This window comes from Parasteatoda tepidariorum, chromosome 12 (assembly GCF_982258835.1).
Source record: "Parasteatoda tepidariorum strain Cologne lab strain chromosome 12, Ptep-v5.0, whole genome shotgun sequence".
In the NCBI taxonomy this organism is placed as follows: Eukaryota; Metazoa; Arthropoda; class Arachnida; order Araneae; family Theridiidae; genus Parasteatoda; species Parasteatoda tepidariorum.
In genome coordinates this window covers 10,081,149-10,095,352 of record NC_141766.1, presented here as the reverse complement: position 1 = coordinate 10,095,352, position 14,204 = coordinate 10,081,149, and the positions used below count along the sequence as shown (strand labels likewise).

Below are 14,204 nucleotides of genomic sequence, written 5' to 3'. Positions count from 1 at the left end.
CTCCCAGAGAAACAACTGCAGCAGAATTTTTCTTGAAATCACAATCTGGTGAGCGTTTTCATGAACAATACCAGTGCTGAGTATCTTACATCTCTTGATCCGATTAGCTTGACGCTTTTTACACAACAATTTCCATGTTTGCACAGACTGTCTAAATTTAGTCCTGCATGGACTCCAAGTTCTTATTTTATATTATAACAGGCGTTCAACAGCTGACCCAATTCTGAGTTTACGACTATTAATGTTCAATCTGAGTTTACGACTATTAATGTTCAGTTTACGGCTATCAATGTTCAATTAATGTAATAATGTTCCTTCTAATTTTTAACTAAACCCAGGAGACATGGAAAAACCAGGATTAATTATTGGGATAGCCTTCGAGGAGGACTTTATTAATAGAACTAACCCGTATTCGTGTTGCATGGATGGGAAAATCTCAGAAATCTTCTACAGTTAGCCCGACGGCTAAGGGAACTCTAACAACTTATCCGCCTATCACTGAGGATATTTTACGTCATTATTGTCATCGTTGCGAGACCGGAGCAGAATTCATATCATTCTCATTATATCGAAATTTCTCAAATAGTGCGATTCTCTAATCAAACTTTATTGGCATATTTTCAATTGTCTGTCTTACATAAAATTATGCCATTAAATCTCAAAGTAAATGATACAAATTTTGACATTATTTTATAGAATGTAAAAATGGCAACATATTTTTATGTAGCAATATATCGATCAAGTAAAATCTATCAACTATTTCCTGAGAAATAGTATTTTAAGAAAGCTAAATATTTAAAATTTGATTTCTTGCTAACCAATTGCATTCAAATTTAAAATTTGCTACAGAAAGCTACATTCTTTAAAATTAAAGTTTGTACATCCTCCCATTCAATTTTTTTGTATAAAATACTAAAAAAATATCAAATAAATAGTACAATATAGTTTTTTTGCATGTAATTTTCCTTGGAAAAATAAATTTTATAATTATGTCCTTTTTTTATCAATTCGTATTAAAAATTATCGAGATAATAGCGAAATACGCTAAAAGTAAAGTTAACATTAAGAAGGAACTTAGAAACGCTTTCGTCTTCAAACTACTGGAGCATTTCCCAGACTGACGCTACCTCTATATTCTGGGGGTTATAAATCATAATCAGATGAGAAAAAAAAGTATGTTTATTCAGAAAAAACACGTTTTTGTGTCTGATTTCGTAACTTGAATTACTAGCATATTTGACAAATTATAATAACACTATATATCACAAATGATTAGCATATTTGATTTAACCAGTAAGTTTGATCCTAGTAAGTAAAAATCCAATCATTAGATGAAAAATTATTTAGGATGCTTCGTTTTCTTTCTCCTTTCATTTTCGACTTCTAAGCTTGAATTTCTATAGCAATCTTTCCTAGGGGGGGGGGGAATGTGACGTCACAGAATGTGATGTCAAAGCGCATAATGCAGCATTAAATAAAACAAACTTAAATTACTAGCATATTTGACAAATCATAATAACACTATATAGCACAAATAATTAGCATATTTGATTTAACCATTAAGTTTGATCCTTGCAAGTAAAAATCCAATAATTACATGAAAAATTATTCAGGATGTTTCGTTTTTTTTGCCTTTTATTCTCTACTTCTAAGCTTGAATTTCTATAGCAATCTTTCTAGGGGGGGGATGTGACATCACAGAATGTGACGTCAAAGCACATTATGCAGTATTAAATAAAACAAACTTAAATTACTAGCATATTTGGCAAATTATAATAACACTATATAGCACAAATAATAAGCATATTTGATTTAACCATTAAGTTTGATCCTTGCAAGTAAAAATCCAATCATTACATGAAAAATTATTCAGGATGTTTCGTTTTTTTCGCCTTTTATTCTCTACTTCTAAGCTTGAATTTCTATAGCAATCTTTCTATGAATAGAAAAATCTGGGAATAATCATAAAATGGTAATGAAAAGTCCAAAAGGAAATGATTTATTAAAAAAGAATTACGCAATGGGAAAATTTCAACGGAAGAAAAGGAGCGAAAAACTTTTCAAATAATCATAAAAAAAATATTTGAAAAAGGAACTCCCGTTCAACATCATCGAAGCATCACAGATCCTGATGGGATCCTGAATTCTATGAGATAACTTTCCGGGAAATTGATCCCGGTTTCCCAATCTATTCTTAATATGAAGTACAAAAGAGTCTTTAAGAGATCTTTTTCCTTTCTCAACTATCATTCCTGAAAACATTGTTAAGATCTGTTGTCAGATTAAAAGCGTCATAGGAAATAGTGTTTGAATTTCGGAATAGGAATATTTTAAAAAGGTAATTGAAGCTTATGTTAGGAGATATTATTAATTAACTCATGAACAGTTTAATAGGAATGTGTAAGCCATAAATGGATTAAAAGATCTTAGAGAATAAATGAAGTTACAAATTGAAATTAATACTCACATTAATTTTATTTTTATAGACTTAAAAGTATTTTTTGATAAAACGCCGTTCAACGTATTTTGGGGAGGAATTTTTTCTTAATTTATAGTTTTAACTCTATTTGTTTTCTAAAAGAGGTGAAAGAATTTAGCTTCATGTTGTTTAGTGTTTTTTTATTTTGCATATTAATTGTAAAAGTTTGAGATAAGAATGAAAAAAGTACATAAGATTTTCGTTTATAAGATTTCATTAAAATATAATAACAACTGCAATAATAATTTAATGTACTTTATTTTCAAACGTTTAATATAGTTAAAATATATGCTCATAAATTTTTTTTCAAATAATTTGCTATATTTTAAAAAAAGGTTTTATTTAAAGAGAGAAACGTTTGAAATGCAATAAAAACTTGAAGAAATAAATGGAAAGGTTCTCTTCGGGATGCATTCCTTTTCGACAGAGGTATTTCGAAATAAAAAACAAACTGTAAGATCCTATATATACATGTATATAATATTCATTTTCCAGCCAATAGCAACATGGGTCTACAGCTTTTACTGTTTGCCACATTGCTAAAACCCAACACATCTTTATTCAAAAAGTATGTGTTGTTGTTCACTGATGATGAGTTATAACACATTTTTTAACAATTTGGAGTATAATCGCTATAATTTAAGTTTTTTTTAATAAATTCCATTTTTCTTAAAACTGAATATATATATATATCTATTATAAAATTTTCTCGGCTCAATCTTCTGGGGCATCGTAAGGAGAAAAATAATTTTTCTAGAATTAAAAATGTCTGTAAATTTTGATATTATAGAAATAATATTGAAAAATATAAAATTTCCTGACAAGTTATGTACAAACAAGTTAGTAAAGGAAATGACATTAAAAATCAATAACGTATCGATATATTGACATAACCCAAACTATTTTCGATAGTTCCTCAAGAGGTATTCTATACTTGTCAAACGTTTCTCTTAATTTCCGATAAGGACTTAGCTTTACATTGTTGTGTTTTGACATTTTTCTTTGTCTTTGTCAATTTTTCTTTCAATCTTTGGTTTCCTTACTTGCTCTGCAATTATTGTCAAGTTTATGTTTAAAAACTCGTTCAACAATAAAGCATTAGGTCGTTTTACTATTCATTTCAGTTAAGTGGTTTTCAACGAATAAATTTGTTTTGTTAAAAGGTTCTTGATTTTTCCATACAGTCTAAAACTCATCTTCTCATTATGATAATATTATCACTTAGCAAATATTTTCCATAATTCTTATTTGAAACAAATAGAAACGAGTTTAATGAAAATCGATATAATATTAAATATCAAAAATATTTTAACATCATTTAATAGTGAATACATATTTTTTAAATCATTTTTAATCAAAATTTATATCGTATTTTGTTTTATTAAATTTAATGAACAATTTTAAAATTATATGTATTTTTATCGTTAATTTCTATTAAATCAATGTGAGATAAGCAATATATATATTTACATGAAATGAATAGGTAATAAACTCTATCGCATAATACAAAATTAATGTTGAATAAATATCTAAAATATTTAAAAACGTAACGTAAAGAAGTTTATTATGGACAATAAAAAAAACATTGGTATAGTCTAAAAAAGTTCACTGCTAGATTATGGTCAATGACCATCAAAAATTGTTCCACTCATTGGCCGTAAGATTTAGGTCTATGCGTATATTTTTTTTTAAAACTTTTATTGACCGCAGTTTCACATTATGTTTGTAAAAGCTTACCATAGCGTTTGTTGTATTAAGGTGAACCTTGAAACGAAGCAAAATGGTGTTGCGCTGTCATCTCTCACGGAGTGAGAAAGTTACATTTTCACCAATGTAGAGAGATAATGAGAGATATTCTCTTCGGCATTGCCTGGGTTTGAACCTGGAACGTTTGTACTCTTTGCCTTAGGCTGTTATCGAAATAGATGTGCACTCCCAAACTGACTAAGGAAGCTTTATATAATGTTCTAAATTAACTTTTAACTATGCAAATTTTTTTGCAGCTCGTTACAATTGCAAACTTTTAACTCTAAGAAGGTAACTTGCCCTATAAATTAACGGCACACTCTCCAAATTATACGAAAATTCCTTGCCTTGTATAAGCGTGACCCATAGGAACAATTTATTAACTCAGCTTTAAAATTATTTTGATTAATATGAAATAATAATGCAGCTGAAATGTTCAGGATGAATATTTTTTCAACTCAACAATAGTTATTCAAGTAATTTTGCCAGAGAACATAGGTCAAGTGATACTTATTCAAAAACACCTCTTATTTGACTTTTTCATTGACATATGCTTGACCCGCAATTCGAATAAAAATTTTTTTGATAAAACATTTTATATGTCAGACGAAGGCTTATTTGAAACACATTTTTGAATAATCATTCGCTTAAGACTTGAAATTTAATATAGAATAAAAGTTTGCTAAACTTTTTGAATCGATTCGCCATATATTTGAAATCTTTTATATTAAAATTTAACAAAAATCCATAAAAAAAAAGCAGAAAGAGTAACATATATCTTAAAAACCATCAATCTCATCATTAAAAGAGGAAGATTTCTATTATTTCTTAGTAAAAGATAGTTTTGAAGTATTTTCTAACTGTTAAGAGAACTTGAACAGAGGTGAACGAAAATCACTGATTTGAAATTCGTCCATTTCTTAACAGCCATTTGTTCAGTTAAAAGCTGGGAAACATATATTCTAAACGATAATAAAAACAATGAATAACAGAACATAATCAAAACACATGGGAAGGGTACTTACTTTTACATGTATTTTATAGTATTTGTCTTAAATATAAATTTAAATTCTGAAGACTTACCCAAAAGAACGATTTTGCCTGAATTTAGTCTGTGATAAATAAAGTATAAATAAATATTTTACTTACTTCTCTAGACGTATTCTACTATTTTGTTGTTTAAATGATCAGCGAAGATGAAAAATAAGTGATAAGGTCTCGAGATTTCGGGCGGATCCCCTTTCAGCTTCGTTAGATATCCTTCTGTATCAGAAAAGCAAAAAAAAAAGTTAAATAATTTATTTACTTTCGTTTGTTGTTGTAGGTATAATATTATTAACTTAATCTAAGCAAGATGATTATGAAATAAATTTTAACAATTGCCTTTTTCAAAATTTTGAATTAATAATATATTTTTATGTTTTAATGCAAAAAGAAATATTTTATTCTTCTATTTCATAGTTCAAAAGATCTGTGGAGATAAAAAATATAATATAAAAGTCTCGGAAATTTTGGACAAGATTCACTTCATCTTCCTTAGATAAAAGCAAATAAATAAATAACTTATGAACTATCGTTTGTTATTGTAAGTATCATACAATTTTCAACTTAATTTAAGCTCAATTGTATCTAAATAAATTGTAATTATTATTCTTTTCGATATTTGAATTATAATTTACTTAGTTGAATAGTTTAATATAGAAAGAGGAATAACTGTTTCTCTTGGATATTTTCAAATAAATGCAAATTTGAAAAATTTTCATTTGGAAGTGAGCTTAGTTCATAAGATTTTACCCTTAACGTAGAAAAAGAGATCAGTGTTTAAAACTGTATTTCATAACCATACATTATTAAAATGCTAAATATAATATTTTTCACTTATTTTGTCTTAAAATAATACAAAATAATGAAAAAAGTATGAAAAACAAATTTAATAAAAATTATGCGTCGAATGGTTAAACTTTGAATAGAATAATCCAGAAATTCATCTGTCACTCAAATATGCATTCTACTGTAATGCGTAAAACATATCTTACTGTGGTGATTAGTGCATTTCAGTTCTAAGAAAAAAATCAATATACAATTTCATTTGACCTGCTCTTAAATACTGATGCAATTATTTCTTAATAAGAAAATATTTTTATTACTTAGTTGAACAAAATAGTCCTTAACTCCCCTGCTATAATAGCTAAAGGGTCGCCTAGATACGAAATATATCAACAATGCATATTATAATGATAATTACCCTTGAGACCTCTAACTAGGTATTACTAGTTGTAGCTACTGAAGAATAAAGGATATGTTTATTTTTTATCGCCCACTACTTTAGCTTTTAGAGAAAAAAATTTGAAAAAACTACTTTATGTGACCCAAAATATTAAGAAAATTTAAAATTAATAGAAAGTAAAACAATTGTTTAATTAATTTAAAATATACACATGCTATTAAAGAACAATATAAATAAAGTAAAATGGTTAAAAAATAATTAAACGATTGAATTTTTAGTAATTTAATTAGTGTTGAGTTTTTAGACTATTATATTATGTGCAAAATCATGATATTTAGTTATTATATTAGTATTACTAAATATTAAAAATAAATTTAAAAAATTTCTGAATTTATTTACAATTTTTAAGTATGTGAAAAAAGATAAGTACGTTAGATTAATATAATATGAATCAATACGTAGATTACAATAATATGAACGAAACAGTAATATTTAGTATTCTGTGCAACTAAGCATTAAAAACTAAATTTTAAAAAAATTTCTCAATTTTAAATAATTTTTGAGTACTCGAGAAAAAATAACTAGAAATAATAAATTCGAGAAAAAAGTGAATTAATATAGTAAAATAATCGTTCAAATCTATTTCATAGTAATTCCTAACTTTTGAACAACGATTGAGCAAACGCGAGTTGATTTCTTTCATTACATTAACTTTGTTTAACACAAAATACTTAGATTTTTCACATTGCATTGCACACGTTTATGTTTTGTGCATTCACTGTAGATGACGAGTTTGTGCTGTTACTGCGCAGAGTAGAATAATAAACATGCGGAATGCTATGTAAATATGCTAAATTTCACAAGTATTCCATTACCCTGCAGTGTGCGCATGACTTGAATGCATAGTAAAAAATTAAATTAACATTTTTTAATTTAAAAATACGCTTAAATTCTGAACTTTCAGTCATTTTTTAACTTTAAAGAGAGTACTAATCACTCATTTGGTGAAACAATGACGTAATTGCAAAATCAAGCTACGTCATTGTTTCACCAAATGAGCGATATAAAAAATATTATTTTTCATTTGAAAAACAGCAACCAATGGCAAAAAAGGATAAATTCGGATTAATATTTTATTTATTTATTTATTTAATTTTTTATTATTTTTTTAACATCTCTTTCGATATTTTAGCGGGAATCGAGTATTCTATACATCGCTCATTTAGTGAAACAATGACGTAACAGCAATTACGTGACGATTTTGCAGTTACATCATTGTTTCACCAAATGAGTGATATGAGATCTGTGAATGTCTCATACGAGTTTTTCTGTATTATTCATAGCTTAAGATTTCGCTTATTAATTTTAGGACGAAGAAAGGAACATTTCAAAACAAGTCATAAAAAGTCAATATTTCAATTAAAAGATTATTTTCTGAAGTTAATGGCTAATTACCTCGGAAATATACTCATGGAGGAAATCGCAAAAATGCCTTATGTCTTAATGACTGTTAAAACGAATCTAGACAGTTAAATTTTCCCTTTTAGAGGTCGTTCGAAAAGGTTAGGGAAGATATTGCAACCCATTCCCTTTCAAAATCCCTATATAAAAGAAGGGGTATACCAATTGTGTCTGGCTTCTTCATGATGTAACTGCTAGTTAAACTACGGCTCGATTGGCTAAACCTCCAAAAATCTGACTGGAAAAATCCTTTCCTTAAAATATTTGCACTAAGATATTGAATAAAAATTAAAAGAAACCGATTTAAAATAATATTGAAATCGTAAACAAAGACGAGGAATATAAATCTAAAAATTTAAGGGATTTATTTTTATTTGGAACAAATTTAAAATATTATTCATATAAGTTTCCTCAATAATTTATCTTAAAAGATATGATACAGAATATTCTTTCGGTACTTTATTTATTTTGTGTAACTGTGCATTTCATTTTTTTGAGATTAAGAATTGAAATAGATTTATTCAATGAAAAATTGCGTAAACATATTGGAAGTCATTTGAATAAAAATTGAAGTGGGAAACTTGGGAAACCGTGAGCTTGCGTTTTCAAAAGTTGATTACAGAGCGAGAAAACTTAGCCTATCTCATTTTCCAAAATAGCATTTTTATGCGGAAAACGCAGCACGAAATGAAGCTATTCATTCTATCAGATGAAGAACAATGGGTTGAAATTTGCATTTGTCTTCAATCAAAGAATTCTCAGATTGGCGTAGTTTTCAACATTTTTCTTCGCCAAACAGGAAATCTTAGAACAAGTATTCTCAGTTTTGATGAAGATATACGGCGCTGTAGATAAAAAAATTACATCGATTATTCGTTATTTTTTGTATGTTTTTAAACAAAAAATTCTTCGCATAAAAATTTTAAAATATATACTGTAATCTCTATTGGTATTTTTTTATTTCAAAAGGTTAATGTCTTGATTTAGAGATTAATTGTAAAAACAGTAAAATCATTATGCACATTTGAATTAGGGATACATAATAAATTATCCTCAATTCTTTATTGAAAAAAAGGGAATAGGAAAAAAATTCATGCTTGCTATTTTTTATTTTAAATACGAATATATTTGTTTAAAAATTGAAAATGTTTTTAAAAAGTATTTAATGAATGTAAAAGAAATACAGAAAATATTTTCATATATATTAATAAGAAAACTTTTACTTGTGTAATACGGATAACATATACGGGTCACTTGCACTTTTGATGTCCCATCGGCTTAAGTAATTCTAATTACGGAAATGAAATTCAAAATAATATTTTTAAGCTTTAAAATTACTTTACTGTATTTTTCAGTCTATGCATATTATTAGAAATTAGTATTTGAAAAACTATGCCTGTATCGGCTAAATTGTTATGTCCCAGCCTTCTTTGCCTTTCATTTTACTGTAATAAAACTAACTATTAATTAAAATAATTTTAATTTATCTAGATATTAAAATTGAGTTACATTTTTATATACAGCTCAGTTTATCTAATAAGCAGTTTTAAAATTACTTTTGAGAAAAAATTCAAACATTTTAATGCTCTTCCAGGAATTTTTCCGCACTATTTTCATAATTATTGAATTAAATTATTTCTGTTGAGTTGGGGAGGGAAAATGAATTCCATGATTCCCTGGATTTTCTACTTTTAAAAATTGACATTGTAATTTACTCTATTCTAAGAAAACAAAGCTTTAACAAGCTAAAAATGGTTTTTTTAACTTTCCCTTCTGTTACTAGCATAATTGTTTTAAATCCATTGTTTATAAGATTTTTTATTATAAAATAAAATTTCTTATTTCAGTTTTATCTGAATATCTTCTTTTCAATTAAACATGTCGAAGTAAAATGACTTGCAGCTTCTTTTTCCTCCCTGTTACTCATCCACTAAGTTCCCATGTACATGTTAACTTTATTTGTTGACTGTTAAGTTGCTGTTACTCTTCCACTAAGTTTCCATGGACAAGTAAAACTTAGCTCTACAATAATTTTTTCTTACTACTACATTCTCCCACTCTGTTACTCTTTATTCTAATCTGTTTCGTTATAGTCAAACTAATCTGTGAAACTCTAATTAAAAAATTACAGAACTTAAGTACAAAATTTGTAAAATTCAGAACTGGAGTAGTTTACTAGACATTTAACTTTATTTCTGACTTTAATTATAAGGCATTTACTTCATTACTTAACAAAAAATGCTGTTTGGAAAATGACACATAAGTTGTATGAAAAATGAAGCAAGAATAGTGAAACTAAATAAATGCTGCAAATAAAACATAAATACTACAAAAGTTTAAGAAAAAAATGAATTAGAATTGGTACTTTATAGACATCCTGACTCTAAGATGAGAATTTTTATCCGTAAAACTTTCAAAAAAAATATTAGTTTACAAATTTAACTCTATTTTAGACACTGATATAGCAAAATATTACCCTTTCACAAAAAATGACAAGCTCGCGCTAATACCCACTATATTTTCTTAAAACAAAATCCATTATACCAAAAGATCACTCAACAAGATTAATAAAAACATAACTACCCGATACAAAATCGTCACCATTTCATAAGCTTATCCTGATGAATAACTTCCGATTAAAATCTTCTATGATGCTATTAACAAACTAATCTGACGCAACTAATCTGCATTTAGAAATTTAACTCAATTTGAGACTCCAATATAAGAGAATATTCTTTTTTTGCAGAAATTAAATGCTTCGCTTAAATCCACTTTATTTTCTTAAAACAAAATGCATTATATCCTAAGATACTTCAACAGTATTAACCAAAATACATAAATAAATAAATAACAACTCGATGCAAAATTTTTGTCATTACATAATCTTATCCTGATGAGTAAATTCCGAATAAAATCCTCTATGATCTTATTAACAAACTTATCTGACGTAAAAGCAGCAATTTCAGAATTTTAAAATCCAGCTCTATTTCTAGTTAAAATATAAGAAAATATTCTCCTTTGACAAAAAGTTACAAATTCTGCTTAAATCAACTGTATTTTCTTAAAACATAATCTATTATACCCAATAATCCCTAGATAGTTGAATCAAAAAAAGAAGAAAAGAGAATAACACCTTGATACAAAATTGCCTTCGTTACATAAACCTATCCTGATGAATACTTTTCGAATAAAATCCTTTATGATCATTTTAACAAACTTATCTGACGCAAAAGCTGCAATCTCAGAATTTAGAAATTTAACTCTATTTCTGGCTCTACTATAAGAAAATATTTTTCTTTGACAAAAAATGTAAAGCTTTACTTAAATCCACTATATTTTCTTAAAACAAAATCCGTTGTACCCAAAGATCCCTAGACAGTATTAATCAAAAAAAAGAAGAAAAATTAACAACTCGATACAAAATCGTCGCCGTTACATAAGCTTATCCTGATGAATAACTTCCGAATAAAATCTTCTATGATCTTATTAACAAACTTATCTGACGTAAAAGCCGCAATTTCAGAATCGTTAATATTCAGTCAAGGAAATGCGCTTACAAAGGTTTTCAGGATAAAATGAAACTTCGTGAGGAAAACTAGAAAGAAGAATTTTGAGGACACTCATAACTAAATTAAGAATTTTACGTGATACTCTTAAAGATTAAGGTGTTGTGATACCAGGAATAATTTTTATTTCTTTTCAAAGAAATTACTTTTCTAAGTATTTATGAGATTAGAAGTGTCTTATACGCACGGGTATTTCGGAAGAAAAGATTAGAGCTTGATGAATGTACATACCATAACAGTTTTTAAATAAATAATACTTTGTAGTAGCTGTAGTGATTTGCATTGTAGGGATATAACATTCATGTGTTCTCTAGCCTGAAATATGGAAATCTCTATAATTGTGGGTAAAATAACATAGAGTGCCCTTTTGCTAACTTACAAATGCATTATTTAGATCTTAATGAGACATTATTCTCAAGGGGTTACGTCATTCTAGGAGTTCGAAAAAAAATATTTTCTTTCGTTTTGCTTGGAAAGTGTCGAATCAACAACTTAAAATTGCGAACGTAAAGGTTTATGAACGATAAAATATCCAGCTACTCGAATTAAAAAAATTTTATGCAGGGCCGGGATAGCCTGATCGGTCTGGCGCTGGGCCCATGTCCGAGAGTTCATGGGTTCGAACCCCACCGGCCGAAGACTCCCCGTGTAGTAAAGTGACTGATGCACGTTAAATCTGTCGAGTCGCAAAAGTCCTCTATGTTCCCATAACAAATCAATACCTCTGGGGGTACTGGATTGGAGATCGATCGTTCTCTGATTCAGGTCAAAATTACGATCTGTGGATGAATGAATGGATGTATGAATGGGTCCGCCCTATAAGCGGGTGCGACATATGATGTGGCAGAAGTCGAATTCTTGGCCATATATGGCGCCACTGAAAAACAAGAAACGCACACTCTGCCTTAAATATGCTCGGTTTCCCCAAGCAGGCTTGTCCGTGTGGCAAGTAGCATTAGAAACAACAACAACGAAATTTTTATGCAGTCCACGGAGTTCGCTTTTAAAACTTCACTAATTTACATCTTCCAAGCTCAATGGATTCGTAGCATGTAAAAATCTTAACGCTTCACTTTTTTACTAAATTTTAAATGAATGTCGCAGTAACATATCATGGCATAAGAATTTCCAATTTCATTGGTGCAAAGGGTTGCAAATAGGAACATTTGGTCCCAGTAGCTTAGTCAGGTTATCTGTAATTTTATTTTCACTTATGCTTATTTCGCTATATCTTAAAAACTCTTTTAAGCGAATGGAATATATATAGAGCTTCCTTACTTTCCCTGTAATGAATTATACAACAGTGGTGGTTAGAGTATTTTTCTACGTACCGAAGGTCCTTGGTTTTGCAGGCAACCAACGAACTTCGCTCACACATTTCGTCCTTCACATGCATTTTGCTCGAAATTAAGTGTATGCTGTTTTAATTTTGAATGCACGGGGTTTTCAAATTCGATTACTGTTTGTTTCGGTGCTTGCTATATTGACACATCTTTCTTAATTTTGAGGAACTCTATTTTAGAGTGTAGCAAAGTGGCACTCATGGTTACGGTAATAGATCAAAAAAAACTCTGTATTTTCGAACGAAAACACTCATTCTTTTCTTTGCAAACTACTGTGCACATGATAAAATCTTAACCAGCGTCGAACGAACACGCTATACTCGGCTCACAAAAAGTAGCTCTGCGCATGATAAAAAAAAAAGCGTACAATCAAGACTGCAATCGCAGAATGACGTTTGTCAGATATTCAACTTAGAAAAACTATAAAAGAAAGGGGTGGAAATATTGATTCTTCAATGGGGAGCTCGAAGATGCCAACGAAATGACTCTACTAAGTTGGTGGTGAATTTTAAGACTCATTTATCAAAATGACTCATCTCTGAATTACTATATCGATAAATCTCATCTCGATCGGTTGAACAGACCAGCCTATAGAGATCCATAAGTAAGTCAATGCGTTCTTTATGACAACCCTGTATAATGAATGACCTTTTTCAGACTTTGCATTTAGTTTATTTTGCCCTGAAAACCTCCCCAAAATAAGTTTATTTATTCCACCTAAAAAGCGACTTAACCCTTTCACGTCTATCTTATAAATTTTTATTCTTAGCTATTAAGCAAAAAATTTTGATAGACCCCAGCGTTTCGTAGACTGTAGATACAAAGCATTGAAATTAACGTCAACAATGCTTTTTAAATATATTTAACTACTAATATTCTTATAATATCAACTGTGGTTAAATTTAATTTTGTTAAAAATCAATTTAACTATTTACTTCAATTATAAAACTTGCAACCTTAACAACAATAAACGATAATAGCTCTTTGTAGCATATAACACTTAAAATTATAAATGACATCAATAACTCACCGTAAACTCGATTATTAGTATCGTTCTGCTTTGTCTTATTAGTATTTTTAATTTACTTTAGATGATATCCCCCATAAATTACAATACATCGAAAACTATTCCTTCTGGACAAACATATTTAGATAATCACTAACCTTTAATAAAATAGGAGAAGAACGAGCTCTGAATTAGTTTTAATTTATTGACAGTATTGTCAGAAAAGCTTAATCTTTGAACTATTTGTATTCTGAATAGCAAATTTAAAAGTCAAATTAGTTTAATACGTAAAATTCCGGAAGTGTAATTAAAATACGCATAAAGTTTTGAAGAGGTTGTTATAAAATCATATGTTATATGTTTAGTATTTAATAGT

General features: G+C 28.4%; 1 protein-coding gene across 5 annotated transcripts in view; it reads right to left on the bottom strand.

Annotated features, from left to right (window-relative positions):
- The window catches only part of LOC107452633 (sodium/calcium exchanger 3), a 257,682-nt gene that overhangs the window by 189,117 nt on the left and 54,361 nt on the right, over positions 1–14,204 (bottom strand). For 4 of the 5 annotated variants that reach the window (XM_016069177.4, XM_016069197.4, XM_016069183.4 and 1 more), the window contains exon 2: positions 5,375–5,488. The exons of the other annotated variant lie outside the window; for it this stretch is intronic. The gene's annotated coding sequence lies outside the window, so the exon portion shown is untranslated. The remainder of the gene's footprint in view (positions 1–5,374; positions 5,489–14,204) is intronic. 5 annotated transcript variants of the gene reach the window in all.